Source organism: Podarcis vaucheri (genome assembly GCF_965113315.1).
Source record: "Podarcis vaucheri genome assembly, chromosome: 11".
Classification (NCBI taxonomy): domain Eukaryota; kingdom Metazoa; phylum Chordata; class Lepidosauria; order Squamata; family Lacertidae; genus Podarcis; species Podarcis vaucheri.
The window spans coordinates 34,654,427-34,677,680 of NC_138749.1; the positions used below are offsets into that span (position 1 = coordinate 34,654,427).

General features: G+C 40.7%; 1 long non-coding RNA gene across 5 annotated transcripts in view; it reads left to right on the plus strand.

Annotated features, from left to right (window-relative positions):
• LOC309514733 overlaps positions 1-23,254 on the plus strand; it is a 92,117-nt gene that overhangs the window by 63,668 nt on the left and 5,195 nt on the right. For 4 of the 5 annotated variants that reach the window (XR_014212146.1, XR_014212147.1, XR_014212149.1 and 1 more), the window contains 2 exons: positions 20,386-20,545; positions 22,313-22,422. This is a non-coding gene — a long non-coding RNA (uncharacterized lncRNA). The remainder of the gene's footprint in view (positions 1-20,385; positions 20,546-22,312; positions 22,423-23,254) is intronic. The other variant, XR_014212148.1, reaches the window with a different exon arrangement.

Consider the following 23,254-nt stretch of genomic DNA (forward strand, 5'->3'; position numbering starts at 1 on the left):
CCCGTCATCATCCTTGGCTTCATTCAATTTTGCTTATAACACTCTTCCATTTTCTTCTAGTTGTCAGGGTGGGGGATGGAGAGGGACCTCACAAGTAGAGTAGCCTAGGGCCTCTCTTCATCTAAATCCAGCCTTGGAGGGAGGACAGGTGGGCTTGTTTAGAATATTATTGTATCTCTCACTAAATTTTACTCCTCTGCTGGGACAAATTTGCGCAGATATTTTATAGATTCTGGTCAGTGACATAAAAACTCCACCTTCTAGGCTGAGGCTGCCATTCAACAAGAATATTTCTGCAAAGAAAGAAATGTAGAAATGTAGGCATTCAAGTGAAAATTCAATCCTTCACAGTACAGAGCCTCTGCGAAGTCTTTTAAATGACCCTTTTTATCATGGTGCCATGTCTTTACCTTTCTGAATAGTGAGACCTGGTAAGAAAAATAAATGTATGTATACAAGTGGTTGAGTAATGTATTACTCATGTGCACTTTGTTCTTTTTGGCAAACTGACCTTATCAAAGGGAAGAAAGCTATACATTGTGACAAGAAGAGCTTTACTGGAAAGTCTAAATTAGAAGCCAGGGAGATTTTTTTTTTTGCTGTTATCTTGCTTAAATTATGATGAGTTAGAAGCATCTTTTCCACTTCAGGGAAGTGATGAAGCTAATGTGATGCTCCTTCCTTCTGCTCTCCGTTCAAATTATCCCCACTTTGATGCTAATTAGGATATAAATGCTAATAATGGATTATTGTTATAATAAATAAATAAATAAATAATGAATGAATGAATGAATGTTGGGAGGACATATACAGTTTCTGATTTTCAAGACTGTGATTTACAATGTTTAATATTATACTCCAATGCGGGGGGGGGGGGGGGGAATCTGAATTGTAATTACCAGTCTGTGACCCATCTGGGTTGCATCTATGTTGCTAACATTCCTGATAATTCTTTAAATTCTTCTAATTTTAATTCTCCTCCCTCCTCTCTTAATACACATCTATAGGCTACCCATCCTTCCATTATATATGGTTCTAATGCTGAAAGTCAGAGTGGTGTTTTCGTCTCCAATAAGTTTTAGTATTTATCCCAGACACCATCCAAATTTTTTCTGATTATATGGTTTGTAAATCCTTTGTGTACTTTCACTTTTTTCATACCACAGATGGGCATGCCAACCAAAATTATTATCCTGACCTTCAAAATCTAAAATATATGGATTTTTCAACATCAGCCACTCCTTCAACCAGTACAGACAAGATGCCTCATAATATAATCTCATATCCCGCAGAGAAAAGCCTCCTCTCTCTTCATTCAGAAGCATTATTGCCTCTGATCATGGAGAAAGAGTACAAACATTGTGGCTTGTAGCCATTGATACCTACGGGACCGCCTCTCCTGGTATGCCCCGAGGAGGACCTTAAGGTCCATAAATAACAACACTTTGGAGGTCCTGAGCCTCAAGGAGGTTAGATTGGTCTCAACTAGGGCTAGGGCCTTTTCAGCACTGGCCCCGACTTGGTGGGACGCTCTGTTACAAGAGACCAGGGCCCTGCAGGATTTGACATCTTTCCGCAGGGCCTGCAAGATTGAGCTGTACCTCCTGGCCTTCAGCTTGGACTCACTCTGACCCCTTATATGGGATTTGGTATGTAAATTTTCTCTTGGCTTTTTGCTGGCCTGTGTAGGACCAGCATGGATAGCTGGCTCGGGTGAATATCTGTGGTTTCCTCCCTTTATGGTCTTGATTTATGGGCTACTACTAAAATGAGGCTGCATTTTAAGCTGTATTTTAGGCCATATTTTAATTAACTGGTTTTTTTTTCTTTTTTCTATTACGTTTTATTGTAATTTATATTTGGTGTTAGCCGCCCTGAGCACAGCTCTGGCTGGGGAGGGCGGAGTAAAAATAAAAATTATTATTATTATTATTATTATTATTATTATTATTATACTTTCCTCCTTGAATTTGCCTAATCCTTGTTTTAAAGCCATCTGTCTTGGTGGTCATCACTGCCTCCTGTGGGAACAAGTTCAATAGTTTAACTGTGTAAAGTACTTTCTTTTATCTTTCCTGACTCTTCCAGCATTCAGCGTCCTTGGATGTCCACAAATTCCAGCGTAATGAGAGAGGGAGGAAAGCTTTCTCTGCCTACTTTCTCAATTTTATAAACTTCTATCATGTCGCCTCTTACTCGCCTACAACCTGTCTTCATAGGTTGCCAAAAGGTCATTTTGTTTGCTTTTTCCTGAACCTTATCCAACTCTGCAATACAAGATAATTTTTGAGTTGAGGTGTACAGAGCTGTACGCAATATTCCAAATGCGGTCAAACCAGAGATTTGCATAATGGCAATATGATACTAGCAGTTTTGTTTTCAATTCTTTTCCTAGGCATCCCTACCATGGAATCTGCCATTTTCACAGCCACCACATACTGGGTCAACATCTTCATAGAGCTATCTACTATGACCCCAAGGTCTCATTCCTGGTCTGTCACCTCCAGGTCAGACCCCATGAGCATATACGTGAAATTATTATTATTTATTTATTTTTGCCCCAAGATACATCATTTACACTTGATTATCTTGAATTGTATTTGCCATTTTACTGCCCATTCACTCCATTTGGATAACTCCTTTTGGAGCTCTTTACAATCTCTTTTGTTTTAATGACCCTGAACAATTTAGTACCATCACCAAACTTGGTCACCTTACTTGTTGTTGTTGTTTAGTTGTGTCCGACTCTTCGTGACCCCATGGAGCAGAGCACGCCAGGCCCTCCTGTCTTTCACTGCCTCCCGCAGTTTGGTCAAACTCATGCTGGTAGCTTCGAGAACACTATCCAACCATCTCGTCTTCTGTCATCCCCTTCTCCTTGTGCCCTCAATCTTTCCCAACATCAGGGTTTTTTCCAGGGAGTCTTCTCTTCTCATGAGGTGGCCAAAGTATTGGAGCCTCAGCTTCAGGATCTGTCCTTCCAGTGAGCACTCAGGGCTGATTTCCTTCAGAATGGAGAGGTTTGATCTTCTTGCAGTCCATGGGATTCTCAAGAGTCTCCTGCAGCACCATAATTCAAAAGCATCAATTCTTCAGCGATCAGCCTTCTTTATGGTCCAGCTGGTCACTCCTAACTCTAGATCCTTTACAAACAGGTTAAAGGTACAGGTCCCAATACTGATGCTTGGAGGATTCCACTTTTTTGCTTTATGTTCTTTTGTTCTCAGAGAAGTAGTGACAGAGAATGAATATGTGACTCCCTCTTCCTCTTCTCCTGCCACTTCTTCAAAATGCCCAAAGTGGTCAAAAGAGAGTTATGCATGCTTACATTTTATGAGAGCCAGAAGAATCTAACTGCAAAATCATTTGCATAAACCCTACTTAAACAGGATTTAAGCATGCTCAGCTTTTTCTGGATTATGCTTTAGCACCTTTAGAAAAAATATACACCTGGATCCACCTCTGTTCAACCATCAATCCGTGTTACATTCCTTCCACTCCTATTTCTATGCTGGTTTAAATCTCCGCACAGTGAGGAACTGGGGAGAGATCTGCCAGTCTCCCTTAATGTGCCAGATTCAAATCCTTAGTGTACTAAGACAGGGCGCTACACCCATGCACTTATTTGTGAAGTGCATTTTTTAACAAGTTATTTTCGGTCAAAGACATCCTTAGAATCAAGTCTTGCTACTGCTGCTTTGTTATAGATACAGTGTTTATTGCTGTAAGCTGCTCTGGTTTCTTTGCCTAAAGAAAGGCAAGGTGTCTATTTGTCTAATGAGTGAATGAAGATGTGGATTTAAGAGACGTTTCCCAAGAATATGATCTGTGGATTCCTCCAGCTACTTAAACGTGTTACGATCACAAAATCAATCACACTATCTTACTTGTATTGCATATTTAGCAGTGCTTCTACACATGTTGGACATAAATTTGGCATGTGAGCTAAGAAACTGTTTCACAAAATAGGAACATCATTGCACAATAATCACAAGCAGCTTCAGCCTTAATTAAAGAAATTATGAAAAAGAAACAGCGGCTCCATTCTTGGCAATGATTGGCATTTTAAAAATGCAATGCTGAACTTGCGTGTGAAAGATGCAAGAGCTAACTGCACTGTTATTCAGATATCTGAGTTTTCCATCTGTACTTCAAAATGGGGAGAGAGAAAGGAGTCAGAATGTAAGAATATGCAGGGTAGAAAAATGCATATGCGCTGAATATTAGATGTCCAGTCTATTGTGAGTAGACCATGAGTTCCCACAGGTTTGGTAGAATCTTGTTTTCTGCATGTGTGAGAGCACACATTTATGGAATACCAGGTGTCATGAAGGGAAATAGGAGGTCTGTGCATCTATAGCTAGTCTCCCCTCTGCATGGCTTATTTACACTCTAGAACACAACAGTAACCTTCCCGGAGTGCAGAGCATGGATGAGGATATGGGAAGTGTGTGAGTACATGTGTATAAGTAGGTGATTTCGAGCTTGTGAATGTATGCTATCCTCTCTGTAATCCTAGTGAACCTGCAGAATCCTCTGCACAAGGGTGCTAAAGCTGCATTGGATGGGATTGCACCCATACTTTCAATTTCATACTTTCAATTTCAGTTTGCCATGCCAGGCGTCCATTGAGGATACATGCAGTAAACTGATTAAAGTAGTTCGAAAATGTTTCAGCCCATGACACCCAGATTGCTGGGACATTGTTCATGTTATGACAGCCGGTAGCCCAGCTGAATTATTATGAACTGGGGAGAAGACCATACTGGTTTCACTCCAGTTGCATTCACAAGAGATTCTCAGAGCCTAAGAATGTGTGGATGTTGCCAGTGCAAGATAGATAAAGGGACCCCAGACCATTAGGTCCAGTTGTGACCGACTCTGGGGTTGCGGTGCTCATCTTGCTTTACTGGCCGAGGGAGCCAGTGTACAGCTTCCAGGTCATGTGGCCAGCATGACTAAGCCACTTCTGGAGAACCAGAGCAGCGCACGGAAACACCGTTTACATTCCCGCTGGAGTGGTACCTATTTATCTACTTGCACTTTGATGTGCTTTTGAACTGCTAGGTTGGCAGGAGCTGGGACCGAGCAACGGGAGCTCACCCCGTCACAGGGATTTAAACCGCTGACCTTCTGATTGGCAAGTCCTCGGCTCTGTGGTTTAACCCACAGCACCACCCGCATCCCTTGCCAGTGCAAGATACCTAACAGAAATTAGAAGTTTTCCTATTGTATTGTCATTCTCTCCAATGTAAGTTTCATTGTCATAATGTGAAAGACACCCCTCACCGCAAAAAGAAGGGGAAAGGTTCCGATTCTAACAACATTTACTTGGCTAGGGTGGAGATACTTACTGACAGGTTGACCTACGAATTCGTTAAATAAATCAAGAATACTACAACAGAAATCAGCTCTAGAAATCTGGGTGGTTATTGGTGATCCTACAGTCACGTTAAAGCACAAACTGTGATATAGTGGAAGTGATCTGCATGCAGAAACAGGTGCCTAAGCACTTCCCCCAATTGCATATGTCACATATTCAACACCTGAGCAGTGTGCACAATGTATCCCCAAGCAGCACTGAATGCATAATTAGTGTTGTCTGTTCTGATAGCACTAATGACTGTGATGATGTCACTGTGCAGGAAGGAGATTCAGACCAGCCTCCCGGCTCCAATAGGTGAGCAATGCTGTTTAGCTGGCATAGGGTGAGGGGCAGGATGCCATGAATGCACTCTGGATCACAGTTATTTACTCAATGAATTCTATTGAGTCATATGGGCTTGCTTTCAAGTTAATGCGTTTAGGATTGGGCTACTTAAGCCTCAACAATACACTTTAAGACCAGTAGTTCAGTTTCATGAGCAGGTAATAAATTTAATTCCAGCACTTAAATTTGCTTGTTGTGGGAAGGGTTCAGGAGGAATCCAACTGAGACTGAATTACTTTTCCCCCCCCTTAATCAATATGAAAACTAGTGACAGGGTTCAGCCTATAAATTATTCTAACAAGTAGTAATAATCAATTTTAGTTTTTTTTGGGGGGAAACAAAACAAAACCCTGATGGCCTGATATGTTAACACTAATTTCACATAAATGTGGAGAGGGGCATGTAGAGTCTCACAATGATTCAGCAATTTAAGAAGGCACTTGTGACTTTCTAATCATCAATCAATCAATCAATCAATCAATCAAAAAAGGCTTTCTGAACCACTTAAGTCTTAAGCATATAGGGGCAGCTGGTCTTTCTAGTAACCCGGTGTCAGGTTGTTCAGGCCTTTATATGTTACATTATTATTATTATTATTATTATTATTATTATTATTATTATTATTATTTGTATACTGCACTGTACCTGCAGGTCTTAGGGCAGTTACAACATAAAAATCACAATATAAAAACATGAAATACTTTTATTTCTCCTTCCATTACTCCTCGCAGACACTAATGTAATGAACAGCTGTTCCAGTTCTGGTAGAGTAGGGATTCTAAAGTAAGAAGATACTTTGAGTATGTTCAGACAGATATTGGGCTGCACTTTAGAACTAGGATCAGATGAGAAAAGGGCTCAGTCCCCACACACTCTGTAGGCACCTTCAAAAAATTATTATGAGTTCCGGAGGTGATTCATAATTGTATGTATGTGTGGGTTAAACCACAGAGCCTAGGACTTGCTGATCAGAAGGTCGGCGGTTTGAATCCACGCGATGGGGTGAGCTCCCGTTGCTCGGTCCCTGCTCCTGCCAACCTAGCAGTTCGAAAGCACATCAAAGTGCAAGTAGATAAATAGGTACCGCTCTGGCGGGAAGGTAAACGATGTTTCCGTGCGCTGCTCTGGTTCACCAGAAGTGGCTTAGTCATGCTGGCCACATGACCCAGAAACTGTAAGCCGGCTCCCTCGGCCAATAAAGCGAGATGAGCACCGCAACCCCAGAGTTGGTCACGACTGGACCTAATGATCAGGGGTCCCTTTACCTTTATGAATAAATTAATGAATGGATAGCCAAGTAAATACGTAACACTGAAATATACACTTGGATTGCAATTGGTTGGAATTTAAATTAGGGTGCCAGTTGGCTGGAATCTAAGGTATAGTTACTCAACTGATCTGTGGCAATCTGTTGCCTCACAGTCTGTGAGAAGGGAGAAATAAAGATATGTGTGTTTGTTGCGATTCAAATGCTTATTTGTACACTTAGGAATAAAATTCTCTCACAGTGTGCTTTAAAGTGTCGAGGAAGGCTGAGAACACAGAGCAGGAAGAGGGTTGGGCAATATTACACCTGTACCTAGGCAACATCTATGGACATTTATAAATATGTGTAGACACATTCAAATGTGTTTCTGATGTAGATGGAAGCTAAAACGCTTAACTGAGGCTCAAGCCCACTTTGCTGGGAGCCATTGCACAAAATAGCAGTTACTTTCGAGTAGACAGGGATAGGATTATTCTACAACAGTATTAAACTCATCGCTGTCTGGTCACACACATGGTGGAAAAGATTATGGCAGCTTTTCATAACAACAAATTCAAATCACCCCAGAGTGCTGACTAGGCTCAGCACTGAGTGCATTTTGTGGACTTCAAGGATTTAGGAAGCTTCCTTGACTGCCTGTCTCCACTAGATGGCGGGAGAGCACTGCCCTGGGACATCCCTGCAGTGCCACATGGTAAACCATTTGTATATATTTGCTATCCAAGCTCTGTTTAGTCACATATGATTCACCTGCTTTTTTTTTGGGGGGGGGGTTCCTTCTTGTGCCTGATTTGAGCACACACAATTGTCGCCCCCGCCCAGCATAAAAATAGGATTAGCTTTGAACTAAGACAATTAATTGGGTAAACATCATTATGCCACCTTGCTTAGTAAATAGTTCAGGTTTTCCTTAACATTATTCTGTGCTGGAAACAGATAAATAAAGTTATGATGTATTTTGCCATTCCTCACAATGGCCTATTTTGCATATGCATGCAGAGAAATCACACATACACATGCACACATTTTTCTTCCTGCCACTGATTATTTTCTTCTTCTTCGTTAAGGGTTAGATTGTGAAGGATGAGAAAATGACAGCCCAGTTCAAAATTATCATTTCCAAACTGGTCAATTCCCAATCCATTTCAGTTGAAATTTTAAGGTTGGTGCGTGCCCTTTCCCCAAAGGGCTAGATCAGCTTAATTCCATATATTTTGACAACCAGATTGTCGACAGACAACTTGTCAAAAAAGACACAGAGAACATAGCACTGGTCAACAGTACAGCCAGTCCATAGATGAGTTTGCTCAGTCTTCCATTGCTGAGTATGGGGCTATGTTTCTAACTTGGTTTGCAGAGTCACAGTCAATATCTGTGAGGGGTTTTTCACCTTTCCTTTCAAATACTACATTTGGACCCTTTCTGTTTATTACAGTCCTCATCTGAATTTTCAGATAGAAACTGAGCGTTCTCAGCATATTTCTATACTGGCAAGTCCCAATATTGGCTGATGGAGACAAATTTAGCCCTTCTGTTCACTGGGCAATGTTATTTAGATTGCAGGAAGGATTAATTTTTCCTGGTGCAGGTTTATGTTCATGGTACCTATCTTTACTTCCACAGTAGGAAAATTACCATATTCCTACACATATTATCATTTCCCCCATCACAAAAATGTCCATTTAAAAGCTGTTTTGATCTTTTGGATAAGTGCCTTGATTTAAAATAATAGCAAAAAAAGTAAAATTAAGCCTCTATGCTCAGCAGTGCATGAATGACAAATCTGTTGTAGTTTGGAGTACATTTTAAGAAACTCCTTTTAAACCTCTTAAAGCAAATTTACATATGCTCAGAAAAGATATTACACCCTGGGAAAGTGAGCAGCATAATTTATTTCCCTGTGCTACTGATATCGTTGTGTTTATACAGAGACTGCATAATACATTTTATACTTTTTTGAACTGTTATCATATGTATTTCTTACAATCTAAGAGGTTTTAAAAATGCATCTCTATTTAAGGATAGTTAAGATCTGCATGCTGCTTTCTAACCTACCTAGGAATCTGAACTAATTCTCCTCTGGTTCATTTTAGAATGAAGTAGACAATGTTAATTTCGCCCAATTGTGATTCTAAACAATACATTGGGTGTGCTCAAAATTTGGGATCTCCCCCCAGTTTTTTTTCCAAATCCAAGAAAACAAATAATTAAGACAAGGGGTAGATATTAGCATAGGAGGTATGGATACTCAGCCTCATATGCAGCAGCCTAATCCAGATCCATGAATCACCTAGACTAGGGATCAGGATACTGTGGCTTCTAGATGTTGCTGAACTCAGCATCAGCTGGCATGGCCAATGGCCAGGAATGATGGGAGGTGTAATCCAGCAGTATATGGAGGGTTTGTTTCTGCTCCAGATCAGTTTTGACCCATGTGTGATTGTGTGTGCGTTTGTGGTGGGGAATTCTTGGGTAAGATGCTCTGTCTGCTTGTCCCTCACCACTAAGAGGCTGAGTTTAGGCAAGCAAACAGGCAGTGTTACCTGCTGCTACTTCTCCTTTACAAAGGAAGAAAAGTAGGTCAGTAAGTAGCCAAGGCAAGAGGAGGAACACTGGGGATGTATGACTGCATCTTGCATTTGCCACAAGCAGCACTGTTTCCAGCCCAATGTACTTCGGCTTCTGCGAAAACATTGTTCGGCTTGCTGTCTGCTGGTGCCAAACCTAATGCAATTATTTATATGTGACCATTATGTGAGGCCACACCATTCAATTCAATGGAAGGGAACATCAAGAAAATGGGGTCAGGAATGCCATCACTCACATTACCAGGGGCGCCGACTTATAAAAAATATTGGGGGAGCCCGCGAAACCTCATGAATAATAAATAAGCTCATGAATATGCAGATAAAGTGGTGCCGCCTCCTCATGAGCGAATAGGGGAGAGCATGCTGCGCCTATTAATCAGCTCCAAAGGAAATTGGGTGGAGCTTTTGCTCGGGAGGGAGGGCAGGAGGCATGCAGCCCGACCCTGTGCATTTTGGGCTGGGGGAGGGGCGGCGGTGGCGCTCTGCTGGAGGGGCGCCCGAGATTATTGGGGGGGCAGAGCCCCCCAAACGATTTTTTGAGGGGGCTCGGGCCCCCTCAGGCCCCATGGAGTCGGCGCCTATGCACATTACACTTATGAACTTTTAAAAACCATTGGAAGTAAATACCCATCACATTCACTTGCCAGATTTCTGCTCTGGGTTGGGAATGAACACATTAACTGATGCTGTTCCAGTGCTGTTTCCAAAGCTGTTTGAATTCTCCACTATTTTTAAATAGCACCAAGACCAGGGAGCTCCTGGTGACCAGCAGTGAGCCCCACATCTAGGTGTGGGTCTCAGCAGATGCCCAACAATGTCAACCCTTAATTCACGACCTGATGTTGAACGTTACTGACACCACACTAAAAGGCAGCTATTTAATATTTCAGGAGGAGGCTTCTTTGGGAAGAAAGTGGGTTGGATTCAACACACTTGGTGGATTGTACTGTAGATTGAGCTGAAAGCTACAGATGTCCGCAGTGGCAATTTCCCTCATAAAAGAGTCTGTGCTCAAGGCTTGACTGCCCCACAACTCTCACCAGCCAACCAAAGCTTCCCTAGCTGCCAGCCCTCTCCAGAATTACATAAGCAATGCTTTCTCAAGGAACAGAGATAAAAGTTTAAGTAAGATTTTTTCTATAACTGTAGTTCTTAAGAAAGTTTCCAAAGAGCTAAACATGCATACCCATTATTCCTTTGGCAAGTCCACAGAGAACAGAAAGCCGACCAATTCAAATCAGCTTGCTGAACTCAACTGAGGCCTACAAAATAACTGGAAGAAGCAACCAGTTACCTTCTGCTCTGTATGTAGAGGGACTGAAATCAACTTGCCCCAAACCAGAAAGCACATCTGTGGTAGAAGTTGTTAAACACGCAGAATGGGTTCATAGCAGATAATCCTGATTCAGAAAAAGGTAAAACAATGAGGGGCATTGTAAATGATGGAGGGGTGGCCTCATTTTGACACCAGATAGCCCTAGGTTTGCTTAGTAGGTCATCTTAGGGAAGGCAATTAATGTAATCTCCCCCAGCCCTTCATTCTTTCACTAACCAAAGTTCCAGAAGTCTTTTCCATAAGTCAACCCCCCCCCATTTTTAAAAAACATAATAGCTGGTGATTAAATCCATCTGCAATAGTACATCCATGCAACACATGAAGTGGTCAGTGAGATTGCACCTCTCTTCCCCAGCCCAAATAGCAAGTGCTCTGGAACCCTGATTTCAAATGCCTACATATTTAGGAGGGTGAAAAGGTGAGCTTTTGTGAGTACAGCTCTCCACAGGGAAGTTTCCCATGCAACCCCTAAAATCTGACCATGCCAGATTATGAACTAGTTCTTTTTTTTTCTTGAAGAAATTCCATGGATCTTTACCAACTTGGATGATCCAATTTTACCTGACAACAAGGCTTAATAGATTTATTTCGCAAACCATTGTTGACAACATACTCACATGCCAAGTGTGACCTGTCACTGGGCATCATTCAATGAGTAGGTAGTTGAAACCAAATCCCATTGTAAGCCATAGGTTTAGAATACTCAGGTCTGTAACTAATGTTCCATTTCCACCCAGGGATTGCTCTTTAATCTAGCAGAAGTTTTCAAGAGCAGAAGTAGGGGAAGTAAGTCATTTATTTACTGATTCCCTTTCCTTCTGCAATCTCTGGTGACCTTCTCCATCTGTTGTAGAGTAGACTTTCCAAAATATCATAGGGGTGGCTTGGAAAGCTTTAGAAGAAAAGCGAACTTGAGGAAATCATAGCCCTTCCCCTTTCATTCATGGAAGTCTCTGCTGAATCAAAGAACTTCCCATGAATGGAGAGCACTGAGAAGCACGAACTCCACTGAGATTTAGACATAGGGCTCATATACACTTCTGCTTGTGCCATACCTAGAAAGCACGGTTCCAAGCAGCTTTCTGCTTGTTTTGTGACTTCTGGCCATAGGCCCAAGCAGTTTTGCCTTTGATCTGCTGCATTCCCCCACCCTTTAGTGGTAAATTTGAGCGAACGCCAATCCTCAGAAAACCCTCTTGCCATTTGTTCTGATTCAGCTGGTTTTCCCAGGGGAAAGTAGTGGAGCAAATGGAAGTGCAGGTGAGTGCATCGTTAACTCTGGCTGCATTTATTTGTTAAGCGTGCGCCACACTCTTCATCTAAAGAGCTCAGTGCAGCTTACATATGCCTCCCCGGTGTGGTCTTCCACCTACACACCTGGACTGCAACCATCTACTTCAGTGGGAGTGATAGGACATTTCTCCCACTGAATGGAAATAATTTCCATGCAGAAATAAATAGGTATGCCATCTGAATTTCTGAAAAATACACAGCTAGTGTATCCCGACTAACATATCACTCTGTGTAGTCGCGGCAATCATACTTTAAATGAGACAGTATGCATGCTTCTCCCCCTCTATTCATAAAATGGGAATGGCAGGTAAAGTGACCTTGAATGTGCCTACCTGGGTGCAGGATTGCATCTTTAAGCTGTGAGCCTACAAACAAATCCCACTGAAGCCAAGGGGATTTCTTTCCAAGTCTGTCTGCTTAAAATCAAAGCATCCTGATAGTTTTGAGACCATCAGTATATTTGCTTTAGATTTTATTGGCAGACTTGTACTGTTTTGTCAGTAGGGAACCTTATTTGGGGTTAGCTAGGGCCAAACTAAATGTTAAATGCAGGAATTTACTGCATTTAAACACAGAACTACACTGGTCACAAAGGAGGAGGAGCCTAGGGGAGGTATCTGAGTTTAGAAAGCAAAGAGGTGCATGTCTGATGCATGCAGAGATCTTCCCACAACTTTCCTCCTTCACTGATCTCCAATACCAGAAATGGCTTCCGTGCAGGGAGGGTGAAGGGAAAGCACTTGGAAGCAGGGAGATTACAGGGATGTAAGAAGTGGCAAGCTCTTTCCATGTAAGCAGGGAATTCCTTATTTAAACTCACGAAACTGGCCATTAAATCTAGTCTGGCTCTTGTCTTTGTCAGAGTGTCTCTATGCCTACTCTCTGACAAAGTAGCCAGCAACAAGGATTTCTAATTTTCTGAATGTGGGACATCTGATTAGGAATATTGGACTCAGTTCCAAAAAGTGTTGGCATGCATAGATGATAGATAGATGATAGATAGATAGATAGATAGATAGATAGATAGATAGATGATAGATAGATGATAGATAGATAGATAGATAGAAAGAAAGAAAGATAGATAGATGATAGATAGATAGATAGATAGATAGATAGGTAGGTAGATAGATAGATGATAGATAGATGATAGATAGATGATAGATAGATAGATGATAGATATAACAATAACTAAATACACAATATTACAAATATGCGGGGAAACTATTAAAACAGCGCCAAATGAGATATGAACGGGATTGTGAAAATAAGAAAACAATAAATACTTAGATAGATTATAGATTGATTTTCCAAAATCTAAGAAATGTGTTAGGCATTAAGTACAGCAAAGTTTGTTCTTTTTTTGATGCCAGGTCAAAACTTGTCTGTTTGTCCTCTGGGTGTATTAGCTGCATAGTCTCTCTTTACTGCCTCTGAAAGTTGTTTTGACTGCTTGTTTGCTGTTCAGTTTCATGGCTGTTATTTACGGTTGTATAACCATCTTCGGTCTCATTTTGTACACCTCCCTGATATCTAATTGACAAAGGGGCAGTTATCAGAAATCTCATAATAAATAAACAATAAGAGAAAATAAATAAAAGATAATGGAGGCGGAAAAGATGAAAGGGAAAAAACTAAATGAGGGGCTAGTTTTGTGAATTCTACCTTCCCCCTACAGTGCTGATGAAAGAAGGCGGGAGGGTAGAGGGAGAGGGAGAATGCCAGAAAGAATGCAATTTATTCCCTGTACAAAACAATAGCAGCTCCAGAAACTGTGTTCCTTTCTGGAGGGCCAATTGTATCAGCCAGAAATGCTGCACAACATGAAGGAAGGTCTATTATCCTTCTTCCCATTTGCTTCTCTGCACTGAATTAACAGTAGAATTTGACTAACAACAGCCCTTGGTCCCCTACGCCTCAGTCTGAAACAATCTGCCAATCATTTTTTGTTGAAGGGTACAGAATCTGACATGGACTCAAAGCCAGTGTTGGGATGAATGAAACTGAGACCATAGCACGTCTCGATCCATCATGACAGTGCTGTATGGTGCAGAAGGCTATTCTTAACAAATATCCGTGAGCACCATTGGAGGCCACAATCCCAGGCACATTATTTACTGTGCAACTGATGTTTCTTTGTACTTTTTTTTTAAAAAAAGAACTCCCTTCATCACAGTGTTCTCGTTGCCTCTGATGAAAAAATAATGACTTTTTCCTCACATTTTGTGCTTTAAAAAAACAAAAACAGAGGTCCTGATCCACAGATCCTTACAGATGTTTCTGTGCGCAGAGATCTCCATGCATGTAATTTCTAAATGGAAGGTCAACAATGTCACCTTTAATAGCTCCATCAACTGATGGAAGGAGGAACAGAGGCCTGGATTTAATCTCCTACCTGCCCCAACATTGTTCTTGGCACTGTCACTGAGGACTGCTCCAACCATCTGGGAAGGGTGTATGTATGTATGTGTGCAGGCACATGTGTCACATTGAATTCAGGAGGCTTTAAAAAAGCACCCCAAGCAACTTTTGGGGGTGTACAAATACAGTGGATCTATCACATAACTTTCAACTCAATCTGCTACTAGTTATACCAAAAGAGTGATTCATGCAAACAGCTATCCTCCTAGAGTGGATATTTACCAATTGTCTATCAAAGTTGGAGTCAAATGCCAGTAGCAGTGACTTTAATATGATAGTTCATGACCTTACATTGGTTCAGGAGATGGAATAGAGCATTTTGTGGTTTTCTTTGCAAGTGTCAGTAAAGGATCATTAGTCTTGTTGATTTCAATGGGACCAGCATCCAGGTCTGTAATAACTTAAGCCATAATTTTAGATTCTAAAGTTCCACTGTAATCAATGTCCTACTATTAAGAAGCAGAGAGTCATGGGATCAGAGCTGAAGTCTCACCAATATCCAATATCTGCCAGAGGAAGCCTCCATTTGATCAGACTCCCTTCCCTGAACCCAGGATTCAGCACATTATGAACCTTGAAGCAACCATGTGTGTGCCATGGTTCCAGCGATCTGAATTTTCTGCTTGGGCTTCTAAAATGTACACTGTCTTCTCTCCTTTCAAAGCCACTGTAATATCACTGCAGTGCTTGCCCAACATCACATTATGTCATGCTTTGGTGTACTGTATGCTGAAGCACCACGTTCACCAATTATATTGGGGACATACTCTCTAAATTTCTGAAATATATTCTGAAGATCAGGGAAACTGCTGCATCTTTGATCTATGAGCTACCCACTCATATGTGAGGTTGATCAAGTGCATGGATAAGTCTCGTGACAAAAGAAAGAGGCCCAAGAATGTGCAGGAGCCACTTATTAAGATAGAACCAGAAGATTTGTTCATTGTCATTCAATAGGGGTTAAATTATCTAGACTGTGCCTGAATTAAATAGTTAAGGGCTGAGACCAGTTTCACTAAAACCAGAGGGAAAGAATAGCTAGAGTATTTAATTGTACAGAGACAGATGGAACAGAAATCTCAACAGAGGTATAAGCTTATTTAGGTTTATAGATATGTTAGGCGGTGAAGTAAATTCTAACTCATTGAGATCGGGAAAGGGCTTTGAGCACCTTCCAAAAGAGGTTGTATAAATAACAAAAAATATATAAAACAAGTGTTCTGTTGCTCCAACCCATTACAATCTTTCTTTCGACATGTAAGCAATTCAGTCAGAAGAGGGAAAGATTAATGTGCAAATGTAGGTTGGTGCAAAAAGAATTAAAACAAAATTAGTTGTTACACCATAGTTGGTAACTATGTAAACATTTCCTGTTTATTAAGATACAATTAGATTTTAGAGATAATACAATATTGTGCTGCTTTAGTGCTTGTTCTCTTTCTTTTACTTTTCTGTATTTTAAAGACGGTATCACAATTGTTCACCTTTTTTTGTCATCTGCTGGAACATTCCACTTCTCTCTGTCTTCCATTTGGATGGTATCAGTCAGTAATTACAGTTCACATATACTGTAGTTTAGTGAAGCTGTAAAGAATTGGTTTTTTAAAAAAAATAAATCCCTGGCAAAGCAGTATCCCATTACATCACTGCTTCACATGCATTCATTCTCTTCAATATTGTTGGCTATTTCAGGTTAACTACCAAAATTATTTGCCTGAGAAGCGAGATTTAATTGTCTTACAACTACCTCTGTGAAATACAATAGGGATAACAAGTACCCATTGATTATACTATTGGATAGAAAAAGGGACTCTTATTCTTGCATTTTTCATTCATTTTGTCATTGCATTCTCTTTGAAAGAGACCAAATGGGTCTCAGCAGGTGAAAGCAAAGAAATGTGAAAGGGCCCCTTTGATGAATGACAATAACACAACTGCCCTCCTCTCTCCTTTAACCCCCTCCCCTCATTTTTTGGGAGATTATAAAACCGTATTAAATCATGCCCTGTTCGATATTGATTGAGAGGGAGCTAAACTAAAACCAACAATAGTAGACTGAATCAGAGAATTGCAATTTCTTCAATGGGCACTAAATCCAGCTAACCTCCCAGTGCTTTTTCCCTATGCAGGCACTTAATAAATAAATAAAACTATTTACTTACCATCAAACTATTATATAAGGAACAAATTTGCATTTGTGCCAGCATCACCAGTTACAGCCGTGTCAACATCTTGCAACAGTAGCTGTGCCCACAATATTATAGACAGCAAGAAGCTGTGCCCACAATCTTATAGGTGGAAAATTCAAGTCAAGATTTGAAGGAAGGGAAATTTGAAATATTCGTAACACCTGTTGCTGAGTTCAAAAGAAGTACAAAGCACTTTTAAAACTACAAAAAATATATGTGGTTCAAAAAGGCAGAATAATATTTGATGTTAGACCTAGATAATATTTGATGTTAGACCAATTGTGTTTCAAGGCTATTTATTGTAGACATCAGTATTCACTATGTGACAATCAGTTTGGTCTTGCTTGAATATGTTAGCTTAGAGGAGCTCTTCATGATAACATTGGGTGTTTATTTACGTTCAGTGGAGGACACCCCCCCCCCTTATTATCAAAATGCATTTCGAACTGTAGGAGCAAATAACATAATAAAGCAAAAAAAAAAAGTTCTTACATCGTACCAAAGTCAATGCCAGTGCTTTTAATCTGAATGTGCTGTTTCTCGGTCACACTCAAGCTATAGACTTGAGCTGTAAAGGTCTTTTCCATATTTTTCACTCTTACGTGTGTATCAGAAATTACAGCAGTTCTCTGTCAGAGGTAATTCCTGAGCATAGTTTACAATGTGAGGGGGGAAAATACTGATTTAAACAATCCATTTCCAAATAGACATTGTATTATGCCATGATAATAAGTGATGGCTAGATTCAACAAAATGTTCTGAAGTGATACTTCTCAAATTAGCCATTAGTGCAGAATGAAATAATTGTTCAGATAATAATGATACCAATATTAATTCTGTTCCTAGTATGTAAAGATAAGGGCTTTTGGGGTATTTATTATTAATAGACTTATTTGAAAGAACAGCACACAGAGAGCCAGGGAGGGGGAGCATATAAAAAGCTTTCCCCAGTAGTCAGCAGCACAGTTATAAAAATTAAGAAAATGAAGCAAAGTAGTCCAGCATTCAAAGAAAAATATGTGTCACCTTTCTAATAGCTAAAATGTTTTGATGTTTGATGGTTAGAAACCCTTCAAATATGCACTCATCAATGAGGTGATTCATGATATCCATGCAGAAAGTATATTAAGACTTTTGCTGCTACTAACATGCTGCATGTTTAAAATATTAGTATCAAAAAACATCTGACAGATAAAAATCTTTGGAAGGATAGAAAATACTGCAGTGATAAAAAGAAGTGTGATGAGACATGAAAGAGCTGCATACAAAGCAAGATGCTTTTGAGAGGAACACATACAAAAGAAAAGAATTAATTATCTTTTCACCATATGTTTATGACTGTATTGATTTTTTTGATTGATCTATATCCTTTTTTTTTACTCTGTTTACTCCGTTTCTTTTTGCCTCTGTTTATTTACTTTCCTCATGTGACATCTATCGGTGTTCACCTTTGATTTCGTTCAATGCCTGTTGCAATACTTCCATCCAGCAATACTTTTTCTGTGGAATGCGCATCATTAATAAATATTTTGATTGTGAGCTAAATGTGAAGGTTGAAACCACTTGTAATTGCATTTGGCTCTTAACAACAAAAAGATGCATAGAGCAATGGCAGGTTTTGAAGCTTCTAGTGCCGAAACTGCAGTGATTCTCTTTGACACAGTTTCCTAAGCAAATTTTTTTATAAATATAGCGTACCAGCTACAGAGCTTTAATTTCTTAAAATGCCACTCAGGATGAACTGGCTGAATTATAATGCTAATTGTATTTTAATTTGATTTGACTTTTCAAAGGAAGATACAGCATGCTAGGTTTCTATTAATAATTATCAAGGTGTGGGGAGGTGGTTGTGCAAGCTTCATGTGCCTTATTTTTCAGATTGTGCAAAAAAATGTGTTAATTCTTCTCTTGTCCAGTTCCTTGCAAAAATGTTCCTGTGCCTTACCTAAACAAGCCTAAGCTACCTAAAAATGCACCTGTCCTCTACCTAAATAATAAATTCTGGAGGAAAGAAGACTCTCGCGTTTTTTTTGTTCCTCGTTGTCTAGAAATAGACACACCTTCCTTCCAAATTACATTATGTATGCTGAGAAATACAGCCGTCAACTAATTGAGGATAAGCTGTAATGAACTATTGTGCTTGTCCTTATTGCCTACCAATTATCTATGGTGATTATAATTAGGACCAATATTTTTTTTTTCATTGGGAGTGTTTGGGCAATCATCATTTGCTTATGGGTGCGTTGTTGTTGTGCTACATTTTGACATTGTTCTCCGGATATGATCAAGGGAAATATAGTCTAGATTGTGTGTGTGTGTGTGTGTGTGTGTGTGTGTGTTGCAATGAATACATGCTTTGAAAAGACATTCGATGTATTTAATAGAGTGATGGCCACCACCTAGGATGCCTTTGAAAGAGAATTAGAGAATTTATGGAGGATACGACTATCAGTGACTATGAGGCCTTGCCACCCTGGGCACCTTCAGAAGGACGGGTGGGATGTAAACTGGATAAACAATAACAATCATGATGGGTATGTTTCTGCCTCCATTGTCAGAAGCCAGTTGCTCCTGAAGATCAGTTCTGGGAATCATGAGTTGGGAGAACGCTGTTGCACCCAGTCCTGCTTGTTGGCTCACCAGAGTGGTACATGCTCTGGTTATCTTCTGCTTGGACTACTGTGATGTGCTCTATGTTTGAAGGTGACTTAGAGCAGCTGCCAGGACACCGGTTTTTAAAGGATCTACATTGGTTCCCAGTACATTTCCGAGCATAATTTAAAGTGTTGGTGCTGACTTTTAAAGCCTTAAACGACTTTGGCTCTGTGTACCTGAAGGAACGTCTCCACCCCCATTGTTCAGCCTGGAGACTGAGGTCTAGCTCCAAGGGCCTTCTAGCGGTTCCCTTACTGTGAGAAGTGAGGTTGCAGGGAACCAGGCAAAGAGCCTTCTCAGTAGTTGTGTCCACCCTGTGGAACGCCCTCCCATCAGATGTCAAGGAAATAAACAACTACAGTCATACCTCTTGTTGCGTTTGCTTCACGTTGCGGCTTTTCGGGTTGCGAACGCAGCAAAGCATTCTGCACACTTTGCACATGCACAAAAGTGCTCTATCGTGCTCTGCGCTTGCCCAGAAACGCTGCTCTAGTTGCAGACTTTTTGGGGTGCGAATGGCGCCCCAGAATGGATCGTGTCCGCAACTAGAGGCACCACTTTATCTGACTTTTAGAAGACATCTGAAGGTAGCCCTGTATAGGGAAATTTTTTGTTTGATGTCTTACTGTGTTTTAATTTGTTGGAAGCCTCCCAGAGTGGCTGGGGCAACCCAGTCAGATGGGCGGCATATAAATAATAAAAATATTATTACGGTATTTATTATTATGGCTTCCCATGGACAAGGACCTTTGGCCTGATCCAGCTCTTCTTATGCTTTTATTCTGAGACAGCCAGTTTGGTGTGTGAGAGAAAACCATTCACAATTTCTTTAAGTTTTAAACAGATTAGAGATTGTTCACAACAACAAAAGTCATCTTCAATACCCATAAATGTAAACACCTGATTAATCATGTTTTCATCTCTTGCAGATATCCTTACGCCACTGAAACTGAAGCAGGCCGCTGAATTCAACCCAAGCATTTAACACCACTGCAGCCTGAATACCAGGTTTGGTCAACATGAAATAAAAAATATTCATGTGTAGTTATGTATTTTTCTGGAGGGCAGTCAACCCCAGAAGCCAGTCAGGTAAGTGGAAGAATTTTGGATTGATATCTAATGGGAATAAACATGATTCCCGCTTCATGTGCCAGATATGTGCACAGATATGTGCTTGTCCACAGAGTATCTTCTGACAAATACTCAATATTTGATTAGGATGCATGTGCTGCCCACACTGCCACCACGGCAGACATGAGCAGAGTGCATTTACAGCCATGTGTGCCCTTTAAAGGCACCCAGTGTGCTTTAGGAGACATGTATCTCACAAGCAGCAAACTCATCAGCTGCATAATTCATCAGGCCGAACCACACGGCTCTTTTTAGTGATGAGGTGGTGGGGCTTGAGCGAATGTGGTTTGAATGATTCCCTTTGTGGTTAAATGGCTGCCGTAGCACTTCACTACAAGTCTAGGTGCTATATTTCCACCCTCTCGCAAGATGCGGGGATGGGACACAGTAGCTGCATATTGAACTGTGGCCACTTGAAGATGCAATCTCTTGACAATTTTGCCACACTGCCTGTAGGGGGTAAAATTTACACTTCATTTTTATCCACAGAAATCCCCCCCCCCAGTCCAGATGATCATGCTAATTAGCCCCTGGACTTTGATCCTTAGAAAAATGAAAAATAAACCAAATCCTGCCTTTCCTTCGTGATGCTTCCCAGCACAGAGAGAATCGATCACACCTTTTCCCAACATACCATACTTCCAGTTCTCCAGCACCAGAGAGAAACCGGGTGATATATTGCACTTCTCATGATTACCCATCTGCATAGTGTGGATCACCACATGGGGTGGGGGGAAACCCTCTCGAGATTGTCTGCCCTACTCCTTCATTCCAAATATAAAGTGAGGAGTGGGGTGTAAATTGGCCTAATTCTTCCGTTCATCTTGGTTGTTGATCTGACACATCAACATCTTTACAGGGTGTGCAAAATTATCAGAAACTGTAAGATATTGGTCCACTAATTGGGACTCCTGTTACAAAGTTTTGTCGTGATTTCTAACCAAACAGGTTTATACTCATGAAATACTGCAAATATAGGAAAGATCTTGGTTTTCTAGCTTGGTCTCCCTTATTTTTCTCCCCACATCTGATTACATGTCCTCCAGTTGTTACCATTGTATTTAGATTAATTAATTTTCACTAAATGCCAATTTACACATGTGCATCAGAGGGAGATTATTCCTTATAGGCCAATTAGCATCTCCTTCGGAAGAGCTCAAATGAAGAGGTTTTGCTCAACTGTGTGTGTATGTGTATGCACATTTGTGTGTGTGTTGGGGGAAAACAGAAACCATATTCTAACCATATTGCATAGGTCTAGAGAGAAGTTCCCTTTTGCTACTTTAATGTACCAAACCTTTACTATTCTCTAAGTTTTCTTTAGCTCCTTCTCAGACCTTCATGCTCAGAATTTTAATGATTAGGTCTTCCTCATTGACACTCCATAAATTCCTACCCCTTGCACTTCCATTTCTGATGTAGTGCTGTAGAGGCTTAAAGCAAGCAAACAAAAATCCTAACTGGAAGTAGAAGCAAAAAAGCAATGGTGTAGGCAAAAGAGATTACTATTAATCCAGGACATTTCAGGCCCTAAGTATAAGGGAAGGAGCAGCAGTACATCTAAATGTTGACTTGTTCATTCTCTTAATTTCCCTGAAGGAGGACCACATTGGCTCAATAAACCTCTCTCTTGACTGCCCCATTACTTTTTGATTCCACTTCCACATCCTTTTGGGGAGTTCCCATTTTTGTTACATTTCCAAACTATATTGCTCTTCGTTACAGTGGAATGCAGAGTGTCCTCAAACGACCTCTTAAATCAGAGTTATATGGAAGATTTTAGTAAGGAGTTAAAGGTAAAAAGAAAAGCATCTGGATATATCTGTAAGATGCAGGTAATAAGAATGTATTATATTTTTGTGGTTTGGGGGTGGGGTCTGCCAAACCTATGTTAAGCTGGAAAGGTGCTCTCTCTTTTTTGTTCAGTTCCTATTACATGCACCAAACACAAATAAAAAAAAAGCAAACTCACACTAGTGAAATCCAGATATTGGGTTGCCAATTTGGTGCCCTCCAGATATGATGGACTGCGACTCCCAGCATCCCTGAACATTGGTGGTGCTGGCTAGGACTAATGGGAGTTGTAGTCCAGAACATCTGAAGGGTACTATTTCTGCTGTCTCTGATCTAAATTCTAAATATTTTGGGTTGGGATCTATCAAGTATCTTTTGTGAGCTGAAAGCATAGGTACAAAATCCGGCAAAACTTAAGAGAAATGACAAGTGGAATGATTTCACATACCGTGGGCAATGATGACTCTTTCATGCCATCTTCAGCTTTGTCTGTCTCCAACCTAAGAGTCTAATCCAATTCTTTGCAGTGTACACAAGCAGACAACCTCACTCAGGCTATGTTGGTGCATATATCTCCTTTCCCCTAGTTGTGATCCAGTGACCTGCTCTCTCCTAGCACTTAAGTGGCAATAACCGGGATAGTAGCCAGTTCTTTGCACCCATCCAGCGTTCCTTGGAGTGAGTTTCCAATGCTGGTGCATACTTCAAATTGTTAATTCTCAAAGCTTTCCTCTTACTTTTATCAGAGTTGGGGCAGCCTGTCCCATTTGCTATCTGAGGCAAAACAGGAAGATGCCCCTCTACTTCTGCCACCCCCACCAAAGCCTTGCTTGCTGGGGACACACAGTGACTTCTGGTGAGATCTTACGGGAA